The sequence below is a fragment of the Pinus tabuliformis genome, chromosome 1_2 (assembly GCF_031772625.1).
Source record: "Pinus tabuliformis cultivar Carrire ecotype Pingquan chromosome 1_2, CPIR1, whole genome shotgun sequence".
Taxonomy (NCBI): domain Eukaryota; kingdom Viridiplantae; phylum Streptophyta; class Pinopsida; order Pinales; family Pinaceae; genus Pinus; species Pinus tabuliformis.
The window spans coordinates 1,039,899,688-1,039,921,295 of record NC_142298.1 but is presented as its reverse complement, the minus strand read 5'-3'; positions in this window follow the sequence as shown (position 1 = coordinate 1,039,921,295).

The following is a 21,608-nucleotide window of genomic DNA, read 5'->3' as shown; positions in this document are numbered from 1 at the left end:
GAAGCCCTGTACAGTAACCTTTAATTTCCAGCATTTCTTTTTCTTGTTTCATGTATAATAGTTGTACAGATGTCTTTTAAAATTGCTGCGTTTTTATTTCTTTTCAACATGTATATTAGCTGTACATAAACTTTGATTTCTGTTGATTTACATTTCTGCACTTTTATGTTCATGACTGATCAGTGTGTTATGCAGGTTTCTTAGGCAAGCCCGGGACAGTTTTCCTTCTTTTCTTTTCATAACTAGTGGCATGCGTGATCATCTTGTCTATGTTGCTGACATTCATTGTTTTGCAGTTTTGATTTTCCTTACTGTCATTTCTTTAACTTGCATATTTACTTTCTGCTCTTAGATATCAAGTTGTTCATCTATTGATGGTTCCTTTTCCATAATCAAATAACTTTATTGGGAGCCAAAATATCACTTAGTATAGCTTGATTTAGTTTGCTTTAGAACTCACATTACTTGACTTATTCATAATTGTTTCTTACATGATAAATTCAGCTGAAAGGCAAAAATTTTGAGAGAGTTTAAGTGTTGTGACTAGTCTCTTTTATGTAGTTTCACTTAGATTTCACATTGCTTGACATTTCATGATATCCTTTCATAGAGAGGATTAAGTTGAAGAGTTGAAATAGTGTGAGATAGTTGTTCTTACTTTTAGTTGGATTTAATATAGATTTCATTTTCATTTTCATTCAGCAGCAGAGATACTGGGCCGATGTCATTATTCATTTATTTGAATGTCTTTATTTTCCTTTAAGAGTTGATTTTATTGCAGTTGTTGTTCAAGCTTTCTTGTAGAATATTTTTTTAAGTTTTGAGAAATCATTTAGAGATCACCACAATCATCCACATTTCACTTGCTTTATTACTTCCATCACATCACAGTAGGAAAGATACATTCGAAAACAAACTTAAAAAGCTAAAAACGACAAAAGACTAAGAAAACGTTTACATAAGTACATATAGTACACCTCACTTCATCAGCTTACGAGCCCCGGGTTGACATTTAAAAGTTGCAATTTAGACATCACTAAATTGACCAAACACCAAGTCTTGCAAACTAATCCTCAGAAGCCTTTTTATTAATGAGGCCTCTATTTTCTTCATTTTCCATTATTTTCCTTCAATTTCATCCTCACATTCAACCTGTGACCTTTCACCTTCCTTTTCTCCTCATTTCCATTATTTTCATAAATAATTGTGCCAAAATACCTTTTTGCCTCTTTAATTCCTTAGCCACTGCCTTTGCCAATTTCCTCAACCATAAACAACCAAATGAACACACACTAGGATGTCTTGCCCACCATCCAGCTTGGAATACATGTCCCATCATCCATGGTATTTATATATTTTTACATGGAATTTTCACAAGGGTTGTTACAGAACCCTCCCCCTTGGGGAACACTGTCCTCGGTGTTCAATGACACCTATAACCAACAAGATTACTGAAAACAAAACATACTACCCATGTAGCTTTATAACATAGCTCATTTCAGTATTTAAAATGAAAGACCTACTCAAAATAAAAACATCATGACAACTTGACAATATGACAACATACCACATACTGGAGCTTTATAACACAGCTCATTACGGTATTTACAATGATATACACATATACACATTTTCTTAATGTTATAGCTCCAAATCTCACTCTTATGGTTTGTGATGCTGCACTCATGGCCTAGGGCAACCCCTCCTTCCAAACCTGGTCCAAAATTTAAAAAACAGTGTTTTATTCCCTATACGCGACATTGCCCTGAGTTAAACGCGTGTACACGCGGGTCTGTGTATACCCAACCCGCGTGTATGTATTAAAACACTTAAAAATATATATAATTCCTTATTTTCGGGCGGAGATCGCGGGTTTTACCTGCTGGATCACCTGTTAGTGCCCGTGGCCCAACTGTTCCCAACCAACTCCTAACTAAAAAACTACTTTGGAGATGGTATAAAAAGACATCAAAGGGAAGGCCTAAGGGAGAGAGAAAAGAAGAGCAAGATTATTATGCTGAGATTTTCCCCATAGACCAGGTCTGAAGTCCTTGGTGTTTTCTGCACTTCCCCCATTTTGCATAGGAAACCCTTGTTTCCATGTGTATTGGTGATCATTCATCCTTGGTGTCATCATTGAGTAAGACTTGGAAGGAGCTCTTGTTGGAGGCTTGAGGCTGGAACGAATCCGGGAGGAAGCTTTGCTTGGAGCCTGCTGAAGGTGTTCAGGTGATATCTTTCCGTTATATGTACTTTATTTTCCTTCATATATAAAGAAACACGTCTTTGTTCCCGAAACAATCTTTCTTTATGCTTATGAGATTCTTGTTTTGAATTCTTATGCAAGTGGTTGCTTAAATATTTTTATAACTAACTTTATAGCATAAGGATGGTTTATACATAAGTATTTGTACATGTACTGTTGTGTTCTTTGATTTGTTTGTCTTGCAGGTCAAAGGAAGAAGAAGGGAACTCCAAGAAGGGTTTGGATCCTAAAGGCCTTCTCAAACGTAGGACCTTAGGTATGTACCCTTAACATTAGAATTTGCTTAAAAGTAAAGATAATGGTTGTGTGTGTGTTTCTTTGAATAAGCAATTTTCAGTCTGGTAGAGTCTTAGCCCAAAGGACCCTAGGGGTACTTTCCCTTCAACCACTTAACGAGAAAATAAAGGATATGATGCTCATATCAATTAACAAGGGAATCCAAAGGATCACACCTCTACCCTCAAAGTAATACTAAGATCCACCTCCTTCACAAGAAGTCCAAAATCCACTGCAAAGTCAAATCTGCATCCAATGTCCAGCTCTATAATCTCGCGCCACTTGTCCTCTCAGCGAATAGTTACTGGCTCATTATTCTAGGGCACACTCCTAATGTGCATCTGATTCCATCTTGCAATGCTAATGACCAAACCAAATCGATTCACAACCTTCCCTTCTCTACTACACAGTCTCTCAGGAATTTGGCCACCTCTTCCATGCAGTCACTCACCTTCCAAGTTCTGTTGGCACCCTTATCCTGGGCAGTCCAACCCTTGGAAGGGCTTCCTCACATCGAAAGATACAAAAACCAAGGAATATCCCTACCTCAACACATCATACCTGTCAGAGCATGCTCATGGCAATCAATGAACACTATTGGGTACCAGTGTCCCACAATGGCCCTCCTCCTGAATACTTTACCAACATGTTGCTACATGCTCCAATTTATTTTGTTGTTGCTGCTAATTCTTACAATCGATTTCAACCACCCAACTAAGCATGTTCATGCTTCATGTACCAAGAACATATCTTCCATTAGATTCAAAATAAATTGAAATAACTTCAAATCATACCTCATTGGTGGTTCATCAATAAGGTACACATGGAATCATGTTCATTTCCTGTCACAAGAAGTCAAAATAGCATCTTTGACCAAACCAACATGTATAAAAATATCACATCAAGTTAGCTCAAAACACAACCATCATAGATCAAAATCATAAATTACATGTAACCATCATAAACCAGAATCATAGATAATAAACTAGAATCATAGATCATAAATCATAAATCAGAATCATAGATCATAAACCATAATCACTATTCACATGAAATCATCATATACCATAATCATATTTCACATGCATAATAAAACTGAAATACAATACTGATACTTATCCTTCATTGATCCTTGCTTATGCCTTTTTTCTTTTGTATAGACACAAAATCAGTTGCCACACCCAATTCCTTCTCCTCTACCAAGTGCACATGCACATAATGTGCATCACACACATACAACCATACCTGACACACAACACCATGCAATACATGCACCTACACCTGACGTACGATGCATACACCTACAGCCAGTGTACAACACAGTGCATCCATCTATACCCGATGGGCAATACCACCCAATACATGTACCTACACAAAGTACAACACAACGAGCACACACATTGCAATACCATGACTACATGATGCACATACATAATACCGCATGCCCATAAAACAGCATGGATGACATGCACACAATACCACGCATACACTAGTACCATATGTACAACATGTACACAGTACCACCGGTACACCAAACCATCTGTACAATGTGTGCACAACATCACATGTACATGGCACCACCTGCACAACATGCACACAATGCCACATGTAAACTACACCATTGTACAATGTGTACAGAATACCACATGTACACAGTACCACACGCACGATTTGTACCCGACACCATATGTAGATAGCATCACATGCACGACATGTATACAACACCGTATGCTCATAGCACCATATGTACAACATGAACACGGCACCACATGCTCACAATACCACTTGTACAATCATGCACACAACACCATATGTACATAGCATCATATGTACAACATGCACGCAACACCACATGTACATAGCACTGCATATCCAACATGTACATAGCATCATCTGTACACAGCACTGCATATCCAACATGCACAAAGAACCATATGCACACATGCCGCATATACATCATGAAGACAGTACAATATGTATACAACACCCCATATGCAATATTCGCACAACCTTATTTGTACCATCTTGTACATAACATTGCATAAATAACATGTACACATGCTATGTATACACAACACCACATGTGCACACATCATAGATGCAACATGTACAACATATACAATGTATGCACAACAATAGTACCACACTGTCCATACCAAGAAACCTTGCTTCCTGTATCTCATCCATGCTTATCCTAGCATGCCACAGACCACACTGCTTTCACTTTTCCGATGTGTCCTTCAACATTACCTGTCATAACCTAAAGATAATCATAATACAAGTATACAATACCAAATCATATCCACGTGATACTAACCTCGTATATTTATCATGACTACTCTTCCCAATTGATTCCTCGTAAGACCAGGAGCCTCTTCATGTTGTTCTCCTGCATAAGCAATCATTCCTCCACAAGAATGATCCCTAAAAACCCTGTCAGACAGTAACATAGATACATGGATACATACATACATATATAAATGTTAGCATAAAGTAATCATGATCCTGTCAGACAACAACATACATACATACATGTATACATATATAAACATCAACAAAATCATGATCATAAAATAATTACCAGAGATCAAGGTCAAGGTTAAGAGAACTTCCTTTATTCATGCACAACATGCATGATATTGAGAACAAAAATTCCCAACATAGCCAAGGCATCTGATGCCTCAGATCCATTTACTCTACCCTTTTGGTTACCTTTCTCATGTCTATACCGCCATCGTCTATTTACCACAATGGACCCAACCAATCCAACCAACTATCATAGTCTTACCTTCTTTTGCGCTTGCTCATGCACAGAGCTTCATATGGGTCTTATATCATCGGTTGGGTACAACACATATCTCCCGATTTCCATCAACTTTCCTCTTTCCCAACCAATTCCCTAGACTTAAAACACAAAAGAGAAGACAAGAAAAGGACCAAGAAGAAGACCATGAAAACTCATAACGATATGACACTACAACAAAGTGGCAAGGCCTTGCACCAGACAAACAAAACTGCAATTCAATCTCAAAATACCAAAAGCACAAGACTAACACCATGGCTTAATCCCCATGGTTCCCAGGGAAAGCTCAACTTGAGCCTTCTTCAAGATTTCATGGCAACGTCTCTCGCCATGCAACTCCCTGCATCATGCTTTCATTAACACATAATTGTCAGTGCATAAATAAAAATACACCAGTTACCTTATCTTGTTGTGCCAAGAACACTGCTTGCAACTAAACACATCTACACCATCTCTCAAGGGACTCCAATCCTCTGACAGATCCACCTGTAGCTAAAGACTAGCAAATATACCTATCAAGTACATGTTCATGAATATAGCACATATCCACATAATGTCAGACAAAAGCAAGTTTAAGAAGACTTCATGTGTGCAAAGAACTCATTCATTCGAAATTAGAGTTTCCAAACATATCCAAAGGAATTCTTGCCCAATTCCTTTCTTTTACCTTTTTACCTTGTTGGAATCAAGGCTTACTATGTGTTGTCACACCACCCAACTGTTAGTTATATAGAAACATCAACTATTACCTTGTCATGCTAATACCAAGCATGTTACCATGTAACTTCTCACACGTGTCAACCACATGTTCAAAATATCAAGACAATAATATCTATTAATTTGAAATCAATTGTTACCAAGACTAACAATCATGTCATAATCCATAGTCAACTCATAGTTATCAGCCAATACTACAACTATCACCTACTATACTCAAGTACATATCAATTGTCTCAACACATAAATTTTAGTACAATCATCTTAGCTCAAGATCATTGGAACACATACTCATATTATGCAATTCATTAAACATTCAACCAACTCGCAAACATACCATGTTAAATAAATCAATTAGACAACATAATAGGCACCAAACACTCAAATACCAAATATATGACATAATCAACTATGAAACACCAAGTATAATACATAATCAAACTCATACCTTAGTGTACCTTAGGGGAGGTTGTCTTGTCTGCATAATCAATCTAGTTAGCATGATATAACTTCACAACATATCAATTCAAACATAAATCATGATATCCATAACAGTAACTAACTAATATGTTCACATCATAAGCTCATAATCATTTGTCATTCATGCATAACAATCACATATGTGTGATCAGTCTATATTAGTATGACACCATATCAAAATATGTCGCTCATACCTGTATATGCAGCCATAACCATCTGCATAGGTCAAACTAGGTCAACACAAAACATATAACATCAAGATCTTCAATGCAATGAACATAACCATCACACATATGACCAATCCAAATTACAACATCAGATCTCAATGAAGTAACCCTAATCATCAAGTTAATAGCATATAACAGTAATAAACTATATATGGCACTCATCAACAACATAAAACCTAATCATAAGGTTACCTAATATAAAACAACAATAGCAATGCATACAACTACAAGTTGCTATCATTCTTTACCATCTTACTCATGTGCATATGACTACACTAATCAACTAACATATATCATGAATGTAACCATAACATCAAAAGACATGTACATAAACCTAATGTATACAAACCTAATGCATATAAACATCCTTAACTTACATACCAGCATGCCGAACATACAATACTTGTATGACGATCTGCTCTTACCCCAAAGTACAATGTTGCAACCTCATTATGATGATCTGCATCTCTTGCTTTATCTCAGCCAACTCATTAGCATCATAACAACCAATAGCACCATGATGACCTAAATTGCATACAATGACTTCACAAGGCATGTCTGACCTAATATTCAAACTATAACCAGGACCATACATGCATGACAACTGCATATATACATATAGCACATGAGTACCAAACAAGGTATACACCATTCTAGCTAGAGTCCAGTCATCAATGCATGACCATATCAACTACACAAACCATGACCTCATGCATGACAACAACCATTACTCCATTGTACACATTGCCACATGCAACCAACAATATGCATAAGCAATTCCAAACCAACTACAAATATGCATAACCACATGTAGTCGAACATAATCGATCAGTTCTTGTAATCAACCTACTAGACTGAGGCATGTAATCAAAATATTCAAAAAAAATGTAACCTAACATACAAGGATGTAAGTAGGTGACATGAATTCAACATGTAAGACACATATAATCCATACACAACCAGTCACATACTCATGACCAACACATTTCACGAAATCAACATCAAATTCTCCATGATAACCATACTATGACCATAATCAATCATCAAGCCAATGCAACAAGCACATGAAATCCAAGTATAAGAGACACACATGCAACCAACATGCATGCATGATCAACACCTTCAACCCATCCAGTCTGAGAGTTGAACCATGCTCTGATACCACTCTGTAACACCCTCCTCCCACATCTACCAAGCAACTGGCCAACCAAGGTAAACATGCGACGAGAGGCCATTATGATAAGATTCAACCTCCTTGGTGACATTAAGGAAATGGAATCTACAGAACATCACGCACAGTCATCCAACATCATACACATAACCTTCAGAAGACAAGTCAGCCACTCAAACTGCCTATCCCTGGGTCCTATTGATGTTTGAGAAAACTTAGGGTAGGGTAACACTCCCTAGACATTGTCCAGACAAGTTAGTTTCAGGACTAATGCTACCCATACATTGCCCAAGTGCTTTATAACACTTCCCAGACACTACACAGGCGAGTAAGTCTTAGCACTAATGCTAGCATTCTAGGATTTGAGCCACCTTTTTCGGCCCAGAGCCCAGGACACTGCCCAGAATGGAATGATCATTTAGAATTAGTAAGGATAGAAGGTAACAAGGATACAAAAGCAATCATATGAAAAAAATCATAACCAAACCCCTACTAGCCATGACAGTCATTTCGTCAAACATATCATCAACATGTAACCTACATTTGTAAACAACATAATTAAGTGTAGGGATCTCATACTTATCTAAGAATCGCAATGAACCATTGTTTCCTCATGTCTTTTGTTGCCTTATCACTTATTGGGTCATAAATACAATATCCATTCAAACACAAGTAAAAACATGTTGAGAGCCAAATATAGTTGTTGCCATAAAATGTACATATAACTAGAATAATAGGAACAGAAATACAATGGACATATCAGCCATCAAAATCCATATATATCAATACATTTTCACATGAAAATCAAGGGAATGAATTTCTCATTAATAAATGTAATGAACCAACCGGTGATGGGAATACCACATTCCACCCAACCATAGATTGGCTGAGCCAAGTTTCTCTTCAGCCAATCACCCCCATGCCATATTCCAAGCATGAATGTGGGACTCATAGAACACATCAAAACACCAATCAATGTGGATGCCACCAGAGTTCTCCGCCTACACCGTGAGGAATTTGAGTGCCTCCTAGTCTCTCAGGCTTTACCGTGCATTCACAGTCTGATATAGGGATCACTAGGCCCTACACTTAGACATACTCTCTAGGATTTACCGTGCATTCCATCTTGGAATCAGAAGGCCCAACAAAGATAAAATCCACCTCTTGGCTTTATCGTATATCTCGCCATTCACCAGCAAGGATTCCTAGGCACACAATCTAGCTTTACTGCAAACCACAATCTAGTTTAGGGGTTACTAGGCCAGTGGCTTTGTGCATCCTCAATCTAGTTCAGGGACCACTACCACCATGTGTTTTTCAATTTGGAGATCCACCCCACTCAGCTTCGAATCCAATCCGATCATCCCCCACAAAACGCATGAGAGAACCCATCTCATCAAAGCTATCAGGGAATGGCAAGAATAGGCTGAAAATACTATCACACCTAGAAAAGCCCATGCCATGGTAGAAAAGAAACACATGCAATCCCATGCATGCCAAATCTAGCAAGGAAAATACACATACAATTTGATACCTGCAATGAAGCCTGTTGTAGCTGCTTGATCCTTCCTTTTCCTACTTGATCTTTTCTTCCTCTTGCCTTCTTTGCCTTTCTTGCTCTAATGCCAAAGTGATACAAGAAATCTCTAAGTGTCCAAGAGTATGAGAGAGAGAGATAATAATGAGAGAGCTCCAAAGCTAAACTGACCAAATCTTGCCAATTGATCCTCATAAGCCTTTTTATTAATGAGGCCTCTATTTTCTTCATTTTCCATTATTTTCCTTCAATTTCCTCCTCACATGAAACCTGTAACCTTTCACCTTCCTTTTCTCATAATTTCCATTATTTTCATAAATAATTGTGCCAAAATACCTTTTTGCCTCTTTAATTCCTTAGCCATTGCCTTTGCCAATTTCCTTAGCTATAAACAACCAAATGAATACACACTAGGATGTCTTGCCCACCATCCAGCTTGGAATACATGTCCAATCATCTGTGGTATTTATATATATTTTTCATGGAATTTTCACCAAGGCTGTTACATGAAATCTGCACAGTTTTCTGGGTGAGCAACCAGTCGACTGACTGGTGAGCTGGCTGGAAAAATTGTGCAATTTTTTGAGGGAGACAAGGACGGGCACTAGGTGTCAATCCGGCCTATCTGTGCAATTTTTTCAGTCAACATAGTGGGCATGATCTGTAGCCTCTACACAATTTTTGAAGGGAGTCAGTCCCAGGGGACTACCCGATCAAACTCTTCGGTTGACTAGCAGAAGAGATGATTGATCATCTTGCGGGCAGCGCAGCTTGAAATGGCTTGCTGGGTAATTCTACACTATTTTGGGTGACATTCAGTCGAGTCAATGGCGGGGTGAAGGTCCGACTGTTAGAGGGTGATCTGGTCATCAGAACTTCAACAAAACAACTAAGTGTGTGAGCGAGTGAAAATTTGCATACGTGACCTCGCAAACACACTCACATGACTTGACGACAAGACACCTCAAACCATCAAGACACACATGTTCAACATGATTGACCGATAGTGCGAGCGACAAGCACGAAACTTGTGATAGAGATCATTGAACGATCGCGACGACACTTGTGCGACAATGCATACAACTTCGTGTGTGAGTGCGATGGATGCTTTCATAGCAAACACATGTACACATGAAGAGAAGACCTTGTGCACGACCAGAAAATGGTCACAAGCATGACATAGCAATCAACATGCAGAAGACGACAATTAAAGAAGCATAACATGTAAAAGCAACACATAAAGTGACTTTTCTCATTTGCACACATGCATGTTAATGAAGGCAGAATGATATGATAATGATAAGCAATCCTACAAGCTCAACTAAGAGGTGTACTTCGAAAGATGTTCCCTACTTACCATACTTACCCTCAAGACGATCATGCATCGGACGAAGTTTTCATGTGGTCCTAATCTTTTCCATTACTCAATTCCTTGGTCATTTTCATCAACTCCTTGGAAGCAATTTTAGCATGTCACCTTTTCCTGTAGTCACTGAGAGGTAGGTCTACACAATTTCAACGAATAGTGGTTGTTGCAGGGATGAGGCACTGGGAGGCCTGTCTACACAATTTCTACATACAAGATCGACAATACAACTTGGAAAACACTATGAAGTTTTGAGGCTCAAAGCACTACTACAGGACGAGGGTGCATTGCTGCTGGACTGCTCTGCATATTTCTAGAGAGAAGTGTTGGTTGGGGCCTCTACGGGCTACAGGGTTTCAGCAAGTGAGGGAGGTTAGTGTCTCTGCACACTGCGGTGTTTCAGCAGGCAAGGGAGGTTGGTGTATCTGCGCAATGTGGGGTTTCAACAGGCAAGGGGGGAAGCTTGATGGTTGCAAACACAAAGTGCATAGTTCTGGGAAGTTGGATGAGGCTAGGTTGCTTGGGAAAATGTCTAAGTGTGAGATTAGTGAAGCATATGCAAACATTGATAGGACTCATCTGCGATCGCACACGGACACGTAGACCATCCAGAATACGTAATACATACTTCGCTTGATGCAACAACCTTCATGACATGAGTGCGTGAGGTGGATTTGAAACATGTCTATGTGATGACAACCACTCATATGCATACAAGTCCCTTGAAGCAAGACAAAATTCCCTTTGCATGAAGGACAACAACTGTTATGCCCAAAAATGACATATGCTACAAAAATATGAGAATGTGGACAACTCTTTAGGATCAAGGAGGGGAGCTTGAAATCATCAGTTTACCAACAAACGACCAAGGATGATTGATCGCAGGATCAAAAGTACGCTCCGAAATTTGCATGTGAGCCAAAATTTTGGAGGGTGGTTGTAGCCACTACAATAACCAGCCTCTTCAAGGTAACTTACAATCACTGAATAGTTTGGGTAGGACATTCCTCAAACTCAAAAGGGTCAGAATGTTAATGGTATGGTACGAGAACAACCACAATCAAATCCACCTTATGTTGGGATGATTCAAAATCCCACAACATAACAATATCTGCCATATCAAGGTATCCCTCAAATGGCTTATGGTCAGCAAGTCCAAACTCAACCTTTTCAATCTTTGCAAGGTCATCCTGGAACTGGACAACACGGTTACGTGTATATTGGCTATCAAACTACTCCCTATTTCGAGACACAAATACTTATTTCTCAGGTTATCCCATATTATCTAGGATATTATCCGCTGAACCTTAACAGGCAGTTTCCATTCATAGAAACTCTCAAATTATCGGATTTGACCAGGCTCACCAACGATCCAATTACTCATTCTACTTGTTGGTCGGTTATTCCTACCAAGTTTCGTTCTGATATTCCTAAATTCAATGGAAATCCTAGAAAATACCCATCCATGCACATAATGACTTATCATTTGTGGTGTTCTTCAAACTCCCTCAATGATGATTTTGTCTGTTTGCATCTTTTCTAGTGTACACTCATTGGTACGGCAACAAAGTGTTATATAGAATTACCTCAAGCTTCATTTGATAAACTTAGTGCCTTGGCTACTACATTCCTAACACATTTCCAGTTACCCATTAGATATGAGACTAGAAGAAAACTCTTAACCAATTTCAAATAGAATAAGGCCACTCACATCTTTGATCATATTCATGAGTGGTGACATCGTCATCGTTTGGTTAATACTTTCATTCCCGTCCAATTTTTAGTTGAATGGTTCATTAAGTCTGTATTTCCATCTATCATGGAATATGTATCCAAAGGTGGATTCATAACTGAAGAGAAGGTGATCGCTCATCTCAGTTCTTGGATCTCATTTATACCCAATTTGGCACATTGTATGATAAAATACCATATGCTCTATGACCTATCGATATTGTTTCTCAAACTCCTAGTATAGAATCAAATGATGTCGATGGCATGATTGGTTCTACCAGCCAGCAATCAACGAGTAAACCATCCAGTTCAACTCGTGTTGTCACTGCTCACAGACGTCCTTCCACCCCTATGGCTTCTACTTCTGAGATCAATGTTGTTCAGTCATCTAAAGGAAAATCTCTGCAACCAGGAAGTAAGAAGAAAGGCAAAGGCAAGAAGAAGAAATACAATGCTCCACAAGATAAACAAAAAAATCATTCTCCTGAAGAGAAGAGGAAACCTTGTTATGCATGTCTGATTTGTAATGAGGATCATTTCACTCGTGATTGTCCACACCGGGAAAAGGCGAATCAATTCCTTAAATCATCTACTACACTCATTATTTTGACAAACCCATTTCCGAATCAGGAGACCAATTTGGCCCACATGGGACCCTACTACCTCTAACTCAATTTTAATGCTTTCCTCTGCTAAGCCTAAAAATGATTTGTTGGCTACCCGAAGTAAGGACTATGGTAATGTGAATCCTTCAAATGGTCAAGTTATTAATCAACCTACTGGTTCGATCCATCTCTATCAGATTATACTCCAAATGTTGTACCTACTTAATTAATGATTAATCCTCCCAAGGGTGTTATCCATAAATTAACATTCAACCCTCGCGCAAGAGATGCTCAAAATTATAACATATTTGAGGACCTACCTTAGGCTCCATGAGCTATGTCCACCCTTGGGGTGTTGCAAAATTGTGCCACCCAAAAGAAGTATTTTCTCTCAGCAATTGGATGTATTGATCCTTCGGATTCCAACCTAGTATTATTTAACAATGAGAACCATACACCTCGACTTCTGGATCAATTAACTTTCATGATCGAGGTTATTGTTCGTGGTAAGAATATCCATCATTATATTGTGCACAAAGGTGCCTCAACCTATATTATTTCCATGTCTTGATGTAAGGCTATTGGTTCTCCCCAATTAAGTCAGTCACTAACCACTTTGAAATCTTTTGATGGAAGAACTTACAAACCGTGTCGAATTTTGAATTCTCTCTAGGTAGAATTAGGTGGCAAGATTGTATCAGTAGAAGTTGAAGTTATCAATGGACCTCTAGATTATAATCTTCTATTGGGATGTGCATGGGTATATTCCATGGTTACAGTTGTTTCTACATATTTTCGATTTATCGTTTTTCCTCATAAAGGTGGTATCATAGCCATCGATCAGCTCACTTTATTTTCCACTTATTCTTTAGTTACTAGAAGTGTCCCTCTCATGGGGGAAACCCCTCACCCATATCAACACGTTGGAGTTGGACTGCTTAAGGATTACTCTCTCATGGGAACCTTTCCACTTCCTCCTCCCTCACCGTCCAACAAATCTACTTCAGTTTCCTATATTTATATGATATCTTCTTGTATTGTGACAATGAATCCATGGGTGGTACCAGATCAATCTAATATTGATAGTTTTGGTGAATGTATGCTGCTCAGCCCCATTGAGCCAGATTACGAAGCCATCCATTTGGCTTGCGCGGCTTATTCTAAGCCTTTGTCTTCAATCAATTGGGTTGATCACTCTTTAAATTATGATACATCGTCTGATCCTTTTTCTCATACGTTTTCAACCGATGAGAGCATCATGTAGATCATGATGCTAGATGATGCACCATGGTACAATCATCATCATCATTCCTCCTTGCCATATTCCTTCGAGGATAATCTTAATGAACTTTATCGATTCAATATCGTTTAGTTATCTATGAATTATGCATCCATTTATGGTGTTGATTCTGAGAAGAACTTGTTGAACATTGAAGAGACTATCCCTCTCGACATTTCAATTAAACTTGGCATTGTTGAAAATCTACATATCAGTGTGTCTTTCTCTCCCAATGAGGTCTAGACTTATAAATCCCTATTCCAGGAATTTAAAGATGTTTTTTCCTAGTCTTACGAAGAAATGTCTGGTATTGATCCGAACATAGTTGTGCATGAAATTAAAATGTATCTTGATGCTAAAACAGTTCAGCAATGCCTTCACCTTGTTCATCCCAAGAAGGTCATCACTATCAAAACTGAAGTTGAAAAGCTCCTACAAGTTGGTTTCAACTATTTTGTACCTTTAACTAATTGGGTGTCTAATATTGTTCTTGTCATGAAAAAGCAGGGAACAATCCCTGTGTGCATTGATTATCGAGACATCAGTTGTACTTGTCTGAAGGACAACTATCCAACCTCATTCATTAATCATATCATTGATGATTGTGCCGGTTGTGAGATATTTTTGTTTAAGGATGGTTTCTTTGGCTATAATCATATCAACATTCTCCTAAAAAACCAACATAAAACTGCATTCATTTGTCCTTGGGGCACATTCACGTATAAAAAACTCCCTTTCGGGTTAAAGAATGTTGGGGCTATGTTTCAGAGGGCAGTGAATTATGCCTTCCATAACATCAAATATATTGTGCAACCTTATTTGGACAATTTTTCTACTCATTCACGACATCAGGTTAATCACCTGATGCATCTTAGGGCCATCTTTTTATGATGTAGACATTATAACAGTCAACTCAATCCTCAAAAATGTGTGTTTTGTGTTAGCTTCAGTTGTCTTCACAGATTTGTTGTATCAAAGCACAGAATTTGTATTGATCCCTTGAAATTTCAGGCGATTAATGATCTTCCTACTCCTTCTCCCCTCCTTAAGCTTCAATGACTCCAAGGGAAGGCTAACTTTCTTCGGAGCTTCATTCCTAATTATGCTAAAATAACCAAAAGATTTACTCGCTTGCTAAAGAAAGGGTTCCCCTGCCATTGGGACCTGAGTGCAATGCTGCTGGATTGCTCTGCATATTTATAAAGAGAAGTTTTGGCTGGGGACTCTACGGGCTGCCGAGTTTCAGCAAACGAGGGAGGTTAGTGTCTCTATGCACTGCAGGGTTTCAGCAGGCAAGGGAGGTTGGTGTCTCTATGAAATATGGGGTTTCAGCAAGCAAGGGGGGAAGCTTGATGGTTGCAAAAACAAAGTGCATAGTTTTGGGAAGTTAGATGAGGCTAGGTTGCTTGGGAAAATGGCTAAGTGTGAGATTAGTGAAGCATATGCAAGCATTAATAGGACTCGTCTGTGATTGCACACGGACATGTAGACCATCTAGATTACGTAATACATACTTTGCTTGATGCAACAACCTTCATGACGTGAGTACGTGAGGTGAGTGTGAAGCATGTCTATGTTATGACAACCACTCATACCCATACAAGTCCCTTGAAGCAAGACAACATTCCCTTTGCATGACGGACAACAACTGCTATGCCCAAAAATGACATATGCTACAAAAATATGAGAACGTGGACAACTCTTTAGGATCAAGGAGGGGAGCTTGAAATCATCAGCTTACCAAGAAATGACCAAGGATGATCGATCACAGGATCCAAAGTAGGCTCCGAAATTTGCATGTGAGCCAAAATTTTGGAGGGTGGTTGTAGTTGCTACAACAACCAGCCTCTTCAAGGTAACTTACAATCACAACAATTGGGGTAGGACATTCATCAAGCTCAAATGGGTCAAAATGTTAATGGTATGGCACAGGAACAACCGCAACCAAATCCACCTTATGCTAGGATGATTCAAAATCCCACAACATAACAATATCTGCCATCTCAAGGTATCCGTCAAATGGCTTATGGTTAGCAAGTCCAAAATCAATCGTTCCAACCTTTGCAAGGTCATCCTAGAACTCGACAGTAGGGTTATGTGTATATTGGTTATCAAACTACTCCCTATCTCGAAACACAAATACTTATTTCTCGGGTTATCCCATATTATCTAGGATATCATCCTTTGATCCTTAACATGCAGTTTCCATTCGTAGCAACTCTCAAATTATCGGATTTGACTAGGCTCACCAACAATCCCATTGCTCATTCTCCTTGGTGGTCGGTTATTCCTACCAAGTTTCCTTCTGATATTCCTAAATTCAATGGAAATCCTAGAGAAGACCCATCCATGCACATAATGACTTATCATTTGTAGTGTTCTTCGAACTCCCTCAATGATGATTTTGTTTGTTTGCATCTTTTCTAGTGTACACTCATTGGTATGGCAGCAAAGTGGTATATAGAATTACCTCGAGCTTCATTTGATAAATTTAGTGCCTTGGCTACTACATTCCTAACACATTTCCAGTTACCCATCAGATATGAGACTAGAACAAAACTCTTAACCAATTTCAAATAGAATAATGCCACTCACATCTCTGATCATATTCATGAGTGGTGACATCGTCGTCGTTTGGTTAATACTTTCGTTCATGTCCAATTGTTAGTTGAATGGTTCATTAAGTTTGTATTTCCATCTATCACGGAATATGTATCCAAAGGTGGATTCATAACTGAAGCACAGGTGATCACTCATCTCAGTTCTTGGATCTCATTTATACCCAATTTGGCACATTGTATGATAAGATACCATATGCTCTATGACCTATCGATATTGTTTCTCAAACTCCTAGTATAGAATCAAATGATGTCGATGGCATGATTGGTTCTACCAACCAGCAGTCAACAAGTAAACCATCAAGTTCAACTCGTGTTGTCACTGCTCAAAGACCTCCTTCCACCCCTATGGCTTCTACTTCTAAGATCAATGTTGTTCAGACATCTAAAGGAAAATCTCTGCAACCAGGAAGTAAGAAGAAAGGCAAAGGCAAGAAGAAGAAATACAATGCTCCGCAAGATAAACAAAACAATCAGTCTCCTAAAGAGAAGAGGAAAACTTGTTACCCATGTCTGATTTGTAATGAGGATCATTTCACTCATTATTGTCCACATCAGACATATGTGAATTAATTCCTTAAATCATCTGCTACGCTCATTGTGTTGGCAAACCCATTTCCAAATCAGGAGACCAATTTGGCCCGCACGAGACCCTACTTCCTCTAACTCAGTTTTAATGCTTTCCTCTGCTAAGCCTAAAAATGATTTGTTGGCTACCCGAAGTAAGGACTACGGTAATGTGAATCCTTCAAATGGTCAAGTTATTGATCAACCTACTAGTTCGATCCATCTCTATCAGATTATACTCCAAATGTTGTACCTACTTAATTAACGATTAATCCTCCCAAGGGTGTTATCCATAAATTAACATTCAACCCTCGCACAAGAGATGCTCAAAATTATAACATAGTTGAGGACCTGGCTTAGGCTCCATGATCTATGTCCACCCTTGGGGTGTTGCAAAATTTCCCCACCCAAAAGGAGTATTTTCTCTCGGCAATTGGATGTATTGATCCTTCGGATTCCAACCTAGTAGTATTTAACAATGAGAACCATACATCTCGACTTCTAGATCAATTAGCTTTCATGATCTAGGTTGTTGTTCGTGGTAAGAATATCCATTGTTATATTGTGGACAAAGGTGCCTCAACCTATATTATGCCCATGTCTTGATGTAAGGCTATTGGTTCTCCCCAATTAAGTCAGTCACCAACCACTTTGAAATCTTTTGATGGAAGAACTTACAAACCGTGTCGAATTTTGAATTCTCTCTCGGTAGAATTAGGTGGCAAGATTGTATCAGTAGAAGTTGAAGTTAACAATGGACCTCTAGATTCTAATATTCTACTGGGTTGTGCATGGGTATATGCCATGGTTACGGTTGTTTCTAAAAAATTTCTATTCATCGCTTTTCCTCATAAAGGTGGTATCATAGCCATCGATCAACTCACTTTATTTTCCACTGATTCTTTAGTTACTAGAAGTGTCCCTCTCATGGGGGAAACCCCTCACCCATATCAGCATGTTGGAGTTGGACTGCTTAAGGATTACTCTCTCATGGGAACCTTTCCATTTCCTCCTCGCTCACCGCCTGACAAATCTACTTCAGTTGCCTATATTAATATGATATCTTCTTGTACTGCGACAGTGAATCCATGGGTAATACTAGATCAATCTAATATCGATAGTTTTGGTGAATGTATGCTGCTCAACCCCATTGAGCTAGCTTACGAAGCCATCCGTTTGGCTTGGGCATCTTATTCTGATCCTTCCTCTTCGATAAATTAGATTGATCGTTCTTTAGATTATGGTACATCGTCTGATCCTTTTTCTCATATGTTTTCAACCGATGAGAGCATCATGGAGATCATGATGCTAGATGATGCACCATGGGATGATCATCATCATCATTCCTCCTTGCCATATTCCTTCGAGGATAATCTTGATGAACTTTATCGAATCAATATCGTTTAGTTATCTATGAATTATGCTTTCATTTATGGTGTTGATTCTGAGAAGAAGTTTCGAACATTGAAGAGACTATCCCTCTCGACATTTAAATTAAACTCGGCATTGTTAAAAATCTACATATTGGTGCGTATTTCTCTCCTAATGAGGTCCAAAATTATAAATCCCTATTCCAGGAATTTAAAGATGTTTTTGCCTGGTCTTACGAAGAAATGTTTGGTATTGATCCGAACATAGTTGTGCATGAAATTAAAATGTATCTTGATGCTAAACCAGTTCAGCAATGCCTTCACCTTGTTCATCCCAATTAGGTTGTCACTATCAAAACTGAAGTTGAAAAGCTTCTACAAGTTGGTTTCATCTATCTTGTACCTTTAACTAACTGGGTGTCTAATATTGTTCTTGTCATGAAAAAGTAGGGAACAATCCATGTGTGCATTGATTATCGAGACATCAATTGTGCTTGTTTAAAGGACAACTATCCCACCTCATTCATCGATCATATCATTGATGATTGTGTCGTTGTGAGATATTTTCATTTATGGATGGTTTCTCTAGCTATAATCAAATCAACATTCTCCCGACGAACCAACATAAAACTGCATTCATTTGTCCTTGGGGCACATTCACGTATAAAAAACTCCCTTTCGGGTTAAAGAATGTTGGGGCTATGTTTCAGAGGACAGTGAATTTTTCCTTCCATAACATCAAATATATTGTGCAACCTTATTTGGACAATTTTCCTACTCATTCCTGACATCAGGTTAATCACCTGATGCATCTTAGGGCCATATTTTATGATGTAGACATTATAACATTCAACTCAATCCTCAAAAATGTGTGTTTTGTGTTAGTTTCAGTTGTCTTCTCAGATTTGTTGTATCAAAACAAGGAATTTGTATTGATCCCTTGAAATTTCAGGTGATCAATGATCTGCCTACTGCTTCTCCCCTCCTTAAGCTTCAACAACTCCAAGGGAAGGCTAACATTCTTCGAAGCTCCATTCCTAATTACGTTGAACTAACCAAAGGATTTACTCGCTTGCTAAAGAAATGGGTCCCCTTCCATTGGGATGACGCTTCTCACAAGGTATTCGATGCCTTGAAAGATGTATTAATTCAGGCATCTTTGTTATACCCCCTGATTACCAATGCGATTATTTCTCCTACCTCGTTGTTGCAAGTACTACCATTTCTATGGTATTGGTTCAGGAATATGATGTAGGAACTGAACATTCTATTTATTTTCTTGAGTCAGAATCTCAATGATACTAAAGTCAAGTACACTCATGTCAAGAAGTTAGCTTTGGCAATTGTTCAAGTTGTCTAGAGATTTCGCCATTACATCTTGCTCTTCAAAACTATGATTGTTTCGGATTACAACCCCATGACATACATCCTATCATGACAATTACTAGGGGAAATAATCTAAGTGGATTGTCATCCTACAAGAATTTGATTTGGAATTTATCAAATACAAGTCGAAGAAATCCCTTGTTTTTGTTGAGTTAATTTGTGACCCTCCCAATTCTGAAACTGAAACGTCATCTAGTTATGCTATTCCAAATGAGTCATTGTTTCTAATCTCGTCATCTGACCTATAGTATGGATACATTATCATATATCTCCAAACCCATAATTTCTGGTCTTATACCTCTTTCTTTGACCAACAACATATCTGATATCAAGCCAAACATTATATTATAATCGGTGACACTCTCTATCACCGTGGTATTGATCGGTCTTTTGAAGGTGCCTCACCCATGAGTAGGCTAAGAAAGTCTTAAATGAATCCCATTTGAAGGCAAGTGTTAGTCATTTGTCTAGATATGCCACTGCACAGAAGTTCTTATGTGTTGGTTACTTTTGGCCCACCATATTTCATGATTGTATCCTCGTTGTCCAGAAGTGTCATGCATGCCATATTTTTGTCGAAATATTCTTGCTCCACCCACTCATTTGCATCATGTTATCATCATTCATCCTTTTAAGAAATGGGGCATTGATTTTAGGACATGTGACACTCACTCAGCCAGGGGGCATGGCTGTATCATCGTAGCAGGTGATTATTTTACCAAATGGGACGAGGTGATGCCTACATATAACAATACCAATGAAACAATTGTTTTATTTTTCTTCAACCATGTCATTGTGTGGTTTGGTGTTATGTAGGCTATAGTCATAGACCATGGGAAACATTTTCACAATCACATGATGTCTGAACTAACTTCCAAGCTAGGACTTTCCCATGAAAGTTCCACTCTGTACTACCCTCGGCAAATGGGAAAGTTGAGGCAATTAATAAAGTTCTCAAAATGGTGCTTCAACATATGATAGGCGTCCATAAATTAGACTCGCATCTAATTCTTTATGTGGCCTTGTGGGCATACCGAACTTCTATTAGGGTTGCTAGTAGGTTTACACCATTCCAATTGGTTTATGCTCCGAAAGCAATTCTTTCGATTGAATGTGAAATTACATCCCTTAAACTTGATGTCAAACTCCTCCCTTCCACTTCTGCAAAAGATGAATGTCTCTTACATCTGACACGCTTAAATGAAACTC